The sequence below is a fragment of the Scyliorhinus torazame genome, chromosome 6 (assembly GCF_047496885.1).
Source record: "Scyliorhinus torazame isolate Kashiwa2021f chromosome 6, sScyTor2.1, whole genome shotgun sequence".
NCBI classification, from domain to species: Eukaryota; Metazoa; Chordata; class Chondrichthyes; order Carcharhiniformes; family Scyliorhinidae; genus Scyliorhinus; species Scyliorhinus torazame.
The window spans coordinates 289,210,737-289,224,559 of NC_092712.1; positions in this window are offsets into that span (position 1 = coordinate 289,210,737).

The following is a 13,823-nucleotide window of genomic DNA, read 5'->3' on the forward strand; positions in this document are numbered from 1 at the left end:
TGGAAATGTGGCGCTTGTTCAAGGAACAGCTACTGCATGTCCTTGATAAGTATGTACCTGTCAGGCAGGGAGGAAGTGGTCGAGCAAGGGAACCGTGGTTTACTAAAGCAGTCGAAACGCTTGTCAAGAGGAAGAAGGAGGCTTATGTAAAGATGAGACGTGAAGGTTCAGTTAGGGTGCTCGAGAGTTACAAGTTAGCTAGGAAGGACCTAAAGAGAGAGCTAAGAAGAGCCAGGAGGGGACATGAGAAGTCTTTGGCAGGTAGGATCAAGGATAACCCTAAAGCTTTCTATAGATATGTCAGGAATAAACGAATGACTAGGGTAAGAGTAGGGCCAGTCAAGGACAGTGGGAAGTTGCGCTTGGAGTCCGAGGAGATAGGAGAGGTGCTAAATGAATATTTTTCGTCAGTATTCACACAGGAAAAAGAAAATGTTGTCGAGGAGAATACTGAGATTCAGGCTACTAGACTAGAAGGGCTTGAGGTTCAAAAGGAGGAGGTGTTAGCAGTTCTGGAAAGTGTGAAAATTGATAAGTCCCCGGATGGGATTTATTCTAGGATTCTCTGGGAAGCTAGGGAGAAGATTGCTGAGCCTTTGGCTTTGATCTTTAAGTCATCTTTGTCTACAGGAATAGTGCCAGAAGATTGGAGGATATCAAATGGTGTCCCCTTGTTCAAGAAGGGGAGTAGAGACAACCCCGGTAACTATAGACCAGTGAGTCTTACTTCTGTTGTGGGCAAAATCTTGGAAAGGTTTGTAAGAGATAGGATGTATAATCATCTGGAAAGGAATAATTTGATTAGAGATAGTCAACACGGTTTTGTGAAGGGTAGGTCGTGCCTCACAAACCTTATTGAGTTCTTTGAGAAGGTGACCAAACAGGTGGATGAGGGTAAAGCAGTTGATGTGGTGTATATGGATTTCAGTAAAGCGTTTGATAAGGTTCCCCATGGTAGGCTACTGCAGAAAATACGGAGGCATGGGATTCAGGGTGATTTAGCAGTTTGGATCAGAAATTTGCTAGCTGGAAGAAGACAAAGGGTGGTGGTTGATGGGAAATGTTCAGACTGGAGTCCAGTTACTAGTGGTGTACCACAACGATCTGTTTTGGGGCCACTGCTGTTTGTCATTTTTATAAATGACCTGGAGGAGGGCGTAGAAGGATGGGTGAGCAAATTTGCAGATGACACTAAAGTCGGTGGAGTTGTGGACAGTGCGGAAGGATGTTACAAGTTACAAAGACATAGATAAGCTGCAGTGCTGGGCTGAGAGGTGGCAAATGGAGTTTAATGCAGAAAAGTGTGATTCATTTTGGAAGGAATAACAGGAAGACAGAGTACTGGGCTAATGGTAAGATTCTTGGCAGTGTGGATGAGCAGAGAGATCTTGGTGTCCATGTACATAGATCCCTGAAAGTTGCCACCCAGGTTGAGAGGGTTGTTAAGAAGGCTTTTATTGGCAGAGGGATTGAGTTTCGGAGCCATGATGTCATGTTGCAGCTGTACAAAACTCTGGTGCGGCCGCATTTGGAGTATTGCGTGCAAATCTGGTCGCCGCATTATAGGAAGGATGTGGAAGCATTGGAAAGGGTGCAGAGGAGATTTACCAGAATGTTGCCCAGTATGGAGGGAAGATCTTATGAGGAAAGGCTGAGGGACTTGAGGCTGTTTTCCTTTGAGAGAAGAAGGTTAAGAGGTGACTTAATTGAGGCATACAAGATGATCAGAGGATTGGATAGGGTGGACAGTGAGAGCCTTCTTCCTCGGATGGTGATGTCGTACAAAGGGACATAGCTTTAAGTTGAGGGGAGATAGATATAAGACAGATGTCAGAGGTAGGTTCTTTACTCAGAGAGTAGTAAGGGCGTGGAATGCCCTGCCTGCAACAGTAGTGGACTCGCCAACACAAAGGGCATTCAAATGGTCATTGGATAGACATATGGATGATAAGGGAATAGTGTAGATAGGCTTTAGAGTGGTTTCACTTGTCGGCGCAACATTGACGGCCGATGGGCCTGTACTGCGCTGTCATGTTCTATGTTCTATGTTTGTAGCACCGTATGTATAAATTAGTTGCTGTGTTTCCCACAGTATGACATTGAATACCCCAAAAGAACTTCTTTGATTGTAAAACACAATTTAGGATATCTGAAGGTCATGAAAACTCAGTGCCAAATAGGAGACCGATGTTGATAACCATCTGGTTTAGCATCAGACAGTGGCCAAGGAGAAAGATGGAGTTGGTGGCTGGGGATTGGGGATTGTGGCAGGGAGTGAAGACAATGGTTTGAATATTCCCAATATTTAATTGAAGGATTTTCTGCTGACCCAGTACTAAATTTCAGACAAGTAACAAGACAAACTACAGACTGAAGAGGAGTTAACGGTGAGATGGAGGGGTGGAGGCAGGTGGTGGTGGTGAGGTAGAGGGGTTGAGGGAGGCAGTGGTGAGATAGAGGGGTTGAGGTAGAGGGGTTGAGGGAGGTGGTGGTGAGGTGGAGGGGTTGAGGCCGTTGCTGGTGGTGAGGTCTAGGGGTTGGAGGGAGGCAGCGGCGAGGTGGAGGGGTTGAGATGGGCGGTGGTGAAGTCGAGGGCTTGACGGAGGCAGTGGTGAGGTAGAGGGGTTGAGGGAGGCGGTGGTGAGGTGGAGGTGTTGAGGGAGCCAGTGGTGACGTGGATAAGTTGAGGGAGGCATTGGTGAGGAAGAGGGGTTGAGGGAGGTAGTGGTGAGGTGGATGAGTTGAGGGAAGCAGTGGTGAGGTAGAGGAGTTGAGTGAGTCAGTGGTGAGGTGGATGAGTTGAGGGAGGCAGTGGTGAGGTGGATAAGTTGAGGGAGGCAGTGATGAGGTAGAAGGGTTGAGGCAGGCAGTTGTGAGGTAGTGTTTGAAGCAGGTGGTGGAGGGGTCGAGGGAGGAGGTGGTAATTCCCGATGAATGAATAAAAAATTTGAAACCTGATTGGAGGGTTTCGAACATGGGGCCTCCAGCCAGCGGCAGGAAAGGAGATGGCCGGTGAATCATATGTTTCATACGGGCTGCAACAGTATTCTGAGATGGGAGCACCCCTCAAAAATGACGCCCCTATCTCTGAGGAGCAGGACTTGTCAGAGAGATTAGGTCCTGCGCCCCCTCAGGCCCAGCAGAAGTACCAATGTGCCATTGCTAACGTCAGCGGGAAACACTCCGGAGTTTTTGGAAAGATGAATATTGATTTGAGGAGCTGACAAAAGGTTCAGTGGCAGATTAATTAAGTGAACTTCATATTCCACAGTCTTCTCTAAGGATGTGTGAGGTCAATGAATTTGTATCCATGAAAGACAAACGTAAGTATTTTTTAAATGGTAAGAAACCAGATACCATTGAGTAGAGATTTGTGTCCCCAGGTACATAAGTTGCAAAATGTTTGTGCACACGTATAAAAAGTGACTTAAAAAGGATGCTCAAATTTTAGCTTTTATATGAATGAAGGAGGATAAAGTACAACTGCAATGAACTCTGACAACTGGCTAAGTAACCTACGGTGTGGCAACCTGCTTATCCTTTGTTTATATTGTGAGTAAAATTAAACCCCACCAAAACATTAAAAACAAACCTGGCAAGAGGATGTTTTTCCAGTGAAATAGTCAGGAAATAAATCAGCCGGGGCAGCACGGTGGCGCAGTTGGTTAGCCCTGCTGCCTCACGGCGCCGAGGTCCCAGGTTCAATCCCGGCCCTGGGTCAGTGTCCGTGTGGAGTTTGCACATTCTCCCCGTGTTTGTGTGGGTTTTGTCCCCACAACCCAAAGATGTGCAGGTTCGGTGGATTGGCCACGCTAAATTGCCCCTTAATTGGAAAAGAAAAATGAATTGGGTATTCTAAATTTATTTTAAAAAAAGGAAATAAATCAGCCAGACTTGGACCTCGAGGTGAAGATCCATTTTCGGGAGACCACTCTAACATTTATGAATGTGCGGTAAAACTAGCCACCAGCAACCATTTTAGCCTTGCTAATGGTCCAGTTCATTTTAGAAGGGAGAGAGTCGTAGAGGTTTACAGCATGGAAACAGGCCCTTCGGCCCAACCTATCCATGCTGCTCAAATTTTACCGCTAAGCTAGTCCCCAATTGCCCATATCCCTCTATGCCCATCTTTCCCATAAAACTGTCTAAATGCTTCTTAAAAGGCAAAATTGTACCTGCCTCCCTCGTTCCAGACACTCACCACCCTCTGTGTGAAAAATTTGCCCATCCGGACCCTTTTGTATCTCTCCCCCTCACCTTAAACCTTTGCCCTCTAGTTTTAGATTCCCCTATCTTTGGGAAAAGATGTTGACTATCTAACTTATCTATGCCCCTCATTATTTTGCAGACCTCCATACGATCATCCCTAAGCCTCCTATGCTTTGGTGAAAAAGTCACAGTCTATCCAGCCACTCCTTACAACTTAAACCATCAAGTCCCGGTTGCATCCTAGTAAATCTTTTCTGCACTCTTTCTAGTTTAATAATATCCTTTCTGCAATAGGGTGACCAGAACTGTACACAGTACTCCAAGTGTGGCCTGATTAATGTCTTGTACAACTTCAACAAGACGTCCCAACTCCTGTATTCAATGTTCTGACCAATGAAACCAAGCATGCCAAATGCCTTCTTCACCACCCTGTCCACCTGTGAATCCACTTTCAAGGAGCTATGAACTTGTACTCCAAGATTTCTTTGTTCTAAAACACTCCTCCACACACTACAATTAACTGAGTAAGCCCTGCCCTGATTCGATCTACCAAAATGCATCACCTCACATTTATCTAAATTAAACTCCATTGATCAAGATCCCCTTGCAATTTTAAATAATCTTCTTCACTGTCCACTATGCCATCAATCTTGGTGTCATCTGCAAACTTATTAACCATGACTCCTAATAATTGATATAAATAACAGGTAACAGTGGACCCAGCACTGACCTCGAAAGCACACCGCTGCTCACAGGCCTCCAGTCTTCAAGCCAATTTTGTATACAATTGATGGAAAGCACTCAGGACCACTCTTACATTTTTTTCTACGCGACTGCGATCCGGGAGCGCTCCGAGAATCGGAGGCAGGAAGCTTTTTCAGCCAGAGCGTTGACTGTTGTGTCAGTCGAGTTGCACAATTGCGGGACTCAGAAACAAAACAAACATCCTGGAAAAGAGAGAGCCAGGAAATAAGGGGGCGGGCTGTAAAAACATGAGTTATTTATCGAGCTGGGGAGTTTTTCCAGCTGCGTGCCTTCACACGTGGAGGGCCACAGCATCGGGTCCTCGGATTCGGCGGGAGAAAGACCTACTTTTGGGAAAAGCAATTGTTCAAAATGGAAAAATAACGCAATAATATCCAAGATTGGTCAATCTGCAAATTTGTCGTTACATGTGATAAAAGGAGATTTTCGGGCACTTTTTGGAAGTGCATGGTTGAACAAAATCAAACTAAATTAATAGGAGCACTTAAAGAATTGGGATGACGCAATGAAGCAAATTGAAGGACACAATGCGGAATTCTCCGTCGGCGGGATCCTCCGCTCCACCGGCAGCGCACCCACGCCCACACGTTTCCTGATGGCAAGGGGTGGCTGCAATGGGAAATCCCATTGGCCGTCTGATGGAATGGAGGACCCCGCTGCCAACGCGGATGCGCCACGCAGGAAAGTTCAGCTGGCAGACTGGAGAATCCCACCCACAATCCTCACATCAAGAGAGAGAAGTGTGAATTTTTCCAATCATCAATAAGCTATCTTGGCCGTGTAATTGATAAGGACAGGCATTATATTAGCCTTTTTGATCATTTTCTGTACTTGTTTGTGATATTTTGAAGGTTAATGCACCTGAACCCTTGAATCTCTTTGGACATCCACTGACTTAACCTCTTCCCATTTAGAAAGTACTCTGTTATATCCTTTTTTGGCCCAAAATAGATAACCTCACACTTGCTTGCATTGAATTCCATCTACCGCAATTCTGCCCATTCACCTAGCCTGTCAATAACTCCTTGCAATTTTATACTATCATCTAGACTGTCTACAATGCCACCTAACTTTGTATCATCAGCAAATTTGAATATATGACTTTCTATGTCAGCACCCAAGTCATTAATGAATAATGTGAATACGTGAAGCCCTAACACAGATCCCTGAGGTACACCACTCGTCGCATCCTGCCAATTAGAATACTTACCCATTATACCCACTCAGTCACCTGCCACCCAACCAATTTTCTAATCAGCGACCGACCGCGTTGCACCTGGCACGGATCTGGGCACGCTGGGTGAATAGTGAGAGAGGGCAAAATCGAGATGCGCACTGGGCGCAAACCGTTTTGCGATTCACCTGGCCCGCTCCCGACGAGTTCCAGATTTCGCCCAAAATGGCGAGAATATCATTAAGCCTAATTTGAATTCATTTCAATCTCATTAACGAGATTGAAGTAGGTTGCAGCAGCCTCCCGGGAGTTACCCGACTCCCCAGCGAGATGTCACGCAGGTGTCGTTTAGCACTCTGTTACAAGAATGTGAAGCTAGTGCAATCGCTACTGAGGGGAACTGAGGAGGTGAGAAGCCCTTTCATTTAGTGGTAGGCAGCTCAAGGCACCGGAGCTGCTACTCAGGATTGAGGGAGGAAGGGGGCCTTCAGACAGGTTGGGCTTAGTCAGGGGTCTGGAAGAGTCGGGGTGGGGATCGTTCCAGGGCCAGGGTGGGGGTGAGAGGCTTTGCATCTGTTGGGCCTTCATGCCATCGTTAAATATTGTTGAGGCCCATAACAGAGTAACCATAGCTGTAGCCTGTCTGTCCTACCAAATTCTCCCAGGACAGAGCCATTCTGTGGCTTCTGTCCTGAAATTCAATTTCACTCCCTTTGACTGTGAGTAGCCTCAAGCTTCACAGCTGAAGGCAATTTAAATGAGGAATTAGCCTTGTTGGTTGTGATATCACTTCAAGCTCCTCAACTCTGAAGTACCTACTCGAAGATAGAGTTGCCATGTCTCACAGGATGATAAGTGCACTCATTGTCCAGCAATCTTTGAAGCTTAAACAGTGTGCCAGTACTCTGGGAGCATCAGCACCATAGAGGCAGCTGCCAACAATCAAACACCAAAGGGCAGGTCTTAACCACTGAGGATCCCCTCGAGGCCAAAGGGTCAGTGTCTGGATGAGTGGAGGGCAGATGACCACAGCCACCCTAATGTTTCCAGCAGAAGTCTGGCGTCTATAGGCTCCTGATCTGGTCAGAGGTGAGTGTGCGGAGTGAGGTTTTCCAGCACAACTGGCTTACTGGATGGCACTCTGACAGAAGGCAGAAGAGTTGTGGTAAGGGCGGGGAGGCCTGGGGAATCTGAGATCCTGGGATGGAAGCCCTAACTGATTGTCAGTGTCTCTCCTTCTCCAATTCCTTCCAGGAAGAAAAATGTTTGCTGATGGCAGCACAGTGGTTAGCACTCCAGCTTCACAGCACTAGAGACCTAGCTTCAATTCCAACCTCGGGTGACTGTGTGGGGTTTGCATGTTCTCCCCGTGTCTGCATGCTTTCTTCCGGGTGTTCCCTTTTCTTCCTATAGTCCAAAGATGTGCACATTAGGTGGATTGGCCATTCTAAACTGTCCCTAGTGTTCAAAGGTTGGGTGGGTTGGGTTGCGGGGATAGAACAAGGGATTGGGCCTGGGTAGGGTGTTCTTTCGGAGGGTAGGTGCAGACTGGATGGCCTCGTTCTGCACTGTATGGATTCTATGATTATATGTGGATCCGGCAGAGCCTGCCCTCGCTGTGCTTGTGCCGAGGCAGGCAGACGCGGTCGCTGGCCTCGGGAAGGCCACCGATAGCCCAAGGTATACTGACGTTGTTGGTCCTTCCATGAGCTGACAGACAGCATATGCCACAGAGGGTTCCGTCTCAACAGAGGGACAGTGCATCACCTGTGCCATGTCTTCGCGATCATGGCACCCCATGGAGGAGGACACACGCTCCCAGTGGCCGTAAAGATCACTGCAGCACTAAATCTTTCCACCACTGGGCAATTCCACGGCTCGAGTGGCAGCCTGTGTGGCATCTCCCAATTGTCAGCAGCCCACAAGTGCATCCAGTAGGTGACCAATGCTCCATGTGCCCGGGGATCAGATGATACCACCTTCATCCTGGATCAGGCCCACCAATATGCCCTGGGCTGCAGGATTTGCTGCCATCGCCGAGATGCCCAGGTCAAGAGGGCAATCGATGGCACACATGTCGCCCTACAATCATGGGGCATCAACGAGTGCCCTATATTGACAGGTATGGGGTCCCAATCCCTGAATGTTCAAATCGTGTGCGACCACCACCTCTGAATCAGTGTATGCCCGCTACACTGAGAGTGTGCATGTCAGCTTCATCCTGGGGCACTTGGAGATCCCTGGTATCTTTGAGAACCACCCCAGGGTAGCCGGTTGGCTCCTGGGGGACAAGAGATACCCGCTGAGGACCTGGCTGATGGCTCCAGTGCGGAAGCCTGTGAACAAGGCAGAGAACTGATGCATGAGGTCCACGTTGCTCCCAGTGCTGTCAATGAGCAGTGCATCGGACTGCTCAAAATGTGGTTCCAATGCCTGGACCACTCTGGCAGTGCCCTGCAATGTACCCTCAAAAGGGTCTCCCGCTTTGTGGGGGTCTGCTGTGCCCTCCACAATCAGGCACAGCAGTGGGGTGACATGCTGGAGGATGAGGAGGAGGAGGTAGAGAGATATGAGGCCTCATCTGAGGAGGAGGCAGATCAGGAGGGGCTGGAGGATAAGATGAAAGAGGAGTTGGAGGATGGAGGAGAAACTGCGATGAGGGTCCAACATGCCAGGAGGACCAGGGAAGCCATCATCCCATCAGCTTAACACCACCCTGCCATTCACCACCCCTCCTATTCACCCTCCCATTCCCACCCTAAACCTCTCCCCCCATCAGAACGCCTCCTCCAAGGGTTTGTTTCCCCCCTCCAAGGTTCTCTGCAACATCACTCCAGGGTGATTGGCCTGTGTTGACACTGTCAGCGGGTCACTATACAAGGAGATAAGTGATGGTCACTTGCTGTGGGAAGGCCAGGTGCTCCTCAGGATCTCATTAAGTCTGAATTCTGTCTTTCTGCTCACAGGGCGCTCATACCCATACCCGGGATGGAGGAGTCTGCATAGAGGATGATCTTCGATCAGTGCGCTGAGGGGGGGGCTGCAGGGAGGCCGGGGGGGGGGGGGGGGGGAGGGGGGAGGGGGGAGGGGGGGGAGATTAAAGTGACAGGCGCTTCACATGTATCAGGTATGAATTTTTTAATAGTGAACATTTTAATGTGCTAGATTTCCATTCCCCCTAGTGACCACAGATAGTGACCACATCAGTGCTCGCTCAGTGCTCCTCACTCTTCTTGATCTTTCGTGGTCTCCTGCTCCATCTAGGTGCGTCCCCAGGCTGCCCATCAGAGGTGGAAGCACTCTGCTGCTTTCTGTGCCCTGTAGCCTTCGATGCCCTTGACCGACGTCTTCTGGAGGCCCTGGAGCCGGGGAGCTGACTTGCCAGTGTCACAGGTGACCCTATAGCACAGAGGGGCAGCTGAAGTGAGCTCCAGCAACTTCTGAGTCACTTGGCTCTGGCAGGCCTGGAGGCTCCTCATTGACTGCACCACAGTGTTGACACACTCAGTGATGGTCCTCAGAGACTGGGCCACGATTTGGATTGCCTTGGCAATCTTCACCTGTGTCTGGAACATGTCTCTCATCGACTGCGACATGATGTCGAGGCCCTCAGCCATGATCGTCACCGACAGAGCCATGCCTTGGACACCACCACTAAAGGTGCATGCCTTGGACACCACCACTAAAGGTGCAGAGGTCATACTCCAGGTTTTCCACTGTGGTCGCCATCCAAGCAGTGTTGGCTTGGATGCCTAGCATTGCCGGGACCATCTCCTGCACCTGAAGGCTTTGGGATTCCCCACTTGGTCTTGCAGTCGCCAACACCCGCTCCTGAATTTCATTGTTCTGGCCTATTGTAGCGATAAGACCCTATTGGTGCTAAACTGGCTGATTGCAGGCATGATGGGAAGGTTTTGGTCAACTTGCCTTCTGACCATTGACCTAGTTAAAGTCTGCAATGCTCCCATGGAAAGATTGCGAAATCTTGAGTTGGCACCTTGAACCACAATGTCTGAAGAATGGATCTGTGGCTAGAAGGACGGCGTCATTCGCCAGTTCAAAGTAGGACGAAGTTGACCTGTCTTGGACATGGGTCAGAAAGATTATATGAATCACGCATCGAAGATTCTGCATCAGCGACGACCTAGGGTCAACAGACGCGAAGGGAGTGATCCTAAGTGAAGGATTAGAGAACAGAACAGATCTCCGAGAAGAATTTGGCCAATTCAGTTCAAAGGGGTAAGGTCTACTTATGTCTGAAGCTGTGAGTCTTGAGACATATTGTGATTAGTTGTATAGCTTAAGATTTGAATACATTGTGGTCAGGATCCTCCGTTAGCCCACGGCGAAATCGGGAAAGACGGTTGGGTTAAGAATGCCAGAGGACTGGAGGACAGCAAATGTGGTCCCTTTGTTCAAAAAGGGGAGCAGAGACAACCCCGGCAACTATAGACCGGTGAGCCTCACGTCTGTAGTGGGTAAAGTCTTGGAGGGGATTATAAGAGACAAGATTTATAATCATCTAGATAGGAATAATATGATCAGGGATAGTCAGCATGGCTTTGTGAAGGGTAGGTCATGCCTCACAAACCTTATTGAGTTCTTTGAGAAGGTGACTGAACAGGTAGACGAGGGTAGAGCAGTTGATGTGGTGTATATGGATTTCAGCAAAGCGTTTGATAAGGTTCCCCACGGTAGGCTATTGCAAAAAATACGGAGGCTGGGGATTGAGGGTGATTTAGAGATGTGGATCAGAAATTGGCTAGCTGAAAGAAGACAGAGGGTGGTGGTTGATGGGAAATGTTCAGAATGGAGTACAGTCACAAGTGGAGTACCACAAGGATCTGTTCTGGGGCCGTTGCTGTTTGTCATTTTTATCAATGACCTAGAGGAAGGCGCAGAAGGGTGGGTGAGTAAATTTGCAGACGATACTAAAGTCGGTGGTGTTGTCGATAGTGTGGAAGGATGTAGCAGGTTACAGAGGGATATAGATAAGCTGCAGAGCTGGGCTGTGAGGTGGCAAATGGAGTTTAATGTAGAGAAGTGTGAGGTGATTCACTTTGGAAGGAATAACAGGAACGCGGAATATTTGGCTAATGGTAAAGTTCTTGAAAGTGTGGATGAGCAGAGGGATCTAGGTGTCCATGTACATAGATCCCTGAAAGTTGCCACCCAGGTTGATAGGGTTGTGAAGAAGGCCTATGGAGTGTTGGCCTTTATTGGTAGAGGGATTGAGTTCCGGAGTCGGGAGGTCATGTTGCAGCTGTACAGAACTCTGGTACGGCCGCATTTGGAGTATTGCGTACAGTTCTGGTCACCGCATTATAGGAAGGACGTGGAGGCTTTGGAGCGGGTGCAGAGGAGATTTACCAGGATGTTGCCTGGTATGGAGGGAAAATCTTATGAGGAAAGGCTGATGGACTTGAGGTTGTTTTCGTTGGAGAGAAGAAGGTTAAGAGGAGACTTAATAGAGGCATACAAAATGATCAGGGGGTTAGATAGGGTGGACAGTGAGAGCCTTCTCCCGCGGATGGAAATGGCTGGCACGAGGGGACATAGCTTTAAACTGAGGGGTAATAGATATAGGACAGAGGTCAGAGGTAGGTTCTTTACGCAAAGAGTAGTGAGGCCGTGGAATGCCCTACCTGCTACAGTAGTGAACTCGCCAACATTGAGGGCATTTAAAAGTTTATTGGATAAACATATGGATGATAATGGCATAGTGTAGGTTAGATGGCTTTTGTTTCGGTGCAACATCGTGGGCCGAAGGGCCTGTACTGCGCTGTATTGTTCTATGTTCTATGTTCTATGTAATCGGTTCTGATGCCGAGATCACGGCCGGCGTCGATTTGACGCCAAATCGCAATGCTCCAGCACCTCAAAAACGGAGTCAATTCATTTCACTCCACATGTACAGTAGGCACCGTTTGCATATCATTAGCGGGCCCAATCGGGCACTCTCCAGAGCCTCTGTGATTCTCCGCCTCCAATGGACCGAGTTCCCGATGGCGTGCTACACTTGTGCTTTTAAAAATCCTGAAACCAACGTGACGGCTGCTGAGGGAGAGAGGGGGATAGGGAAGGTGTCCAACATCGCCATAGTTTGTTGACAGTTGTGCCGCTGGCTGGGGGGCTTCTGCCAGGGCTGGGGGGGGAGTAGTGGGGGTGGCAAGGAGGTGGGCTGTGTGGACGGGTAGGGAACGCCATTACCGCAGCCGGCAAGGACGCCATGCAGCTGCGCACACCACTAAAAGCCCACTTTGAACCTGGGGCCAAGGGTCAGAAGGTTGTCCCCCCAGGGCACCCTCCTGGGTAACCTCTGGTCCCAGGTGACCCATCAGCTGTGTGGGCGTGCTCCAGCACAACCAGTGCCATCTGAAAATCGGTTCTGATTTTTCAGTGGAATCGAGTGTTGACACCTGGGGAGGGGTTTTCTGATTGCCGATGCCAAAATCGTGTTCGGCGATTGGCCAGAGAATCCGTCCCCTCAATAAACGGTGTAATCGCTGAGTGCACCGCACTTGGGTAGCCGCCGCACCACGTAAAGCCCCGGCTTCACCTGCAGATACGGGTGGAGAATTGGCGGGTCTGTGGCTGCGCATACGCACGGCTATGGCCTACGGCGGCCGTGCAGTACAACATGGCGTCAGCCGCGCACGAACCCGGCCTGCCGGATAGTGCCCCTCTGTAACCCCCCTCGCCACTCCCGGACTACTCCCCACCAGTGCCCCCAGCCGCCGCCGAAACCACCCCCCCCCGGCCAGTGGAACGGCTCCCCCCACCACCACCAGCTGTGGCGGCGCTGGGCACAGTCCTCGGCCGCCACGCAAGGTCCCAAAAACTGTGAGCACACGCGACCGATGCCTCGGGAAGTTGGCCCATCGGGGGCGGAGCATCGAGGGAGGGCCTGGTGGGGGTCCTGAGGCCGTCCAAATGGTGTGCGGCGTATGCAGTGATTACGCTGTTTTTGAGGAGGCAGAGAGTCCGAAAAATGGCGCCGCCCCCAATTTCGGCAGAAAAACGGATCCTCTGGTGAACTGCCGAATGCGATTTTAGCATCGGCAATCGGAGAATCCAGCCCCAGATTTCCCCAGCCGTTCTCCCAGGCAGGATTCTCCATTCCCACTGATGGTGCGCTGTTGCCGTAGGTTTCCCGGCAGCATGGAGTGGATTCAATGGGAAATCCCATTGACAGTGGCAGGACCAGAAGATCCCGTCGCCACGTTCCGCTTCCGTGAAACACGCGGCGGGGAGGCCGGAGAATCCCGCCCTAGGTCTCCTCTTCCCTTGCTCACATAAGCCTCACTGTGACAATATGGACAATATATTAATAAAATGGTGCTGCACAACTATAATGTAATCAAAGCAAATGACTATGATACTTAGACATTGCTGAGACTTTGGTGCATCATTTTAAATCTTGACAGCTGTCTGTCATAATATACATCTATATACATAATGGAGTGCAGACAGGCAGTGATTGACACACAGGATGACCAGTAAGCACACAGAACAGAGCAGCCAATCACCAGACAGGACACGACCACTATAAAGCCAGAGGGCACCAGTTTTCCCACTCTCTCGGGACCCAGCCTCGTGGACAGTCAGAGTTAGTGAGCTGGCCAGTGCAAACACCATGTGGTAGCTAGTAAGTCTGGTTAGGCTAGTGTCAGGT